The sequence below is a fragment of the Buceros rhinoceros genome, unplaced genomic scaffold (assembly GCF_000710305.1).
Source record: "Buceros rhinoceros silvestris isolate BGI_N320 unplaced genomic scaffold, ASM71030v1 scaffold25211, whole genome shotgun sequence".
Taxonomy (NCBI): domain Eukaryota; kingdom Metazoa; phylum Chordata; class Aves; order Bucerotiformes; family Bucerotidae; genus Buceros; species Buceros rhinoceros.
The window spans coordinates 720-1,088 of record NW_010392943.1 but is presented as its reverse complement, the minus strand read 5'-3'; positions in this window follow the sequence as shown (position 1 = coordinate 1,088).

Sequence of the window (369 nt, the reverse complement as noted above, 5' to 3'; positions counted from 1 at the left end):
GAGACAGGAAAAGTCTGTGATGAAACTCTCCAGGACTTCGAGGGGCTGCAGGAAAGCTGGGGGGAGGCTCTTCACCAGGGAGCGTAGGGTCAGGACGAGGGGTGACAATTTTAATCGGGAAGAGGCGAGATCTAGTTAGGTCTAGGAAGAAATTCTTCACTGTGAGGGTGGTGAGCCCCTGGCCCCTGGCACAAAGTGCCAGAGAGGAGGTGGATGCCCCGTTCCGGGCAGTGTTCAGGGCCAGATGGGGCTCTGAGCAACCTGCTCTAGGGGAGGGTCCCAGCCCAGGGCAGAGGCTGGACTGGACCATCTAAGGGCCCTTCCAGCCCAAACCGCTCTCGACAACAGAGCCCGCAGAGGCAAACAGTA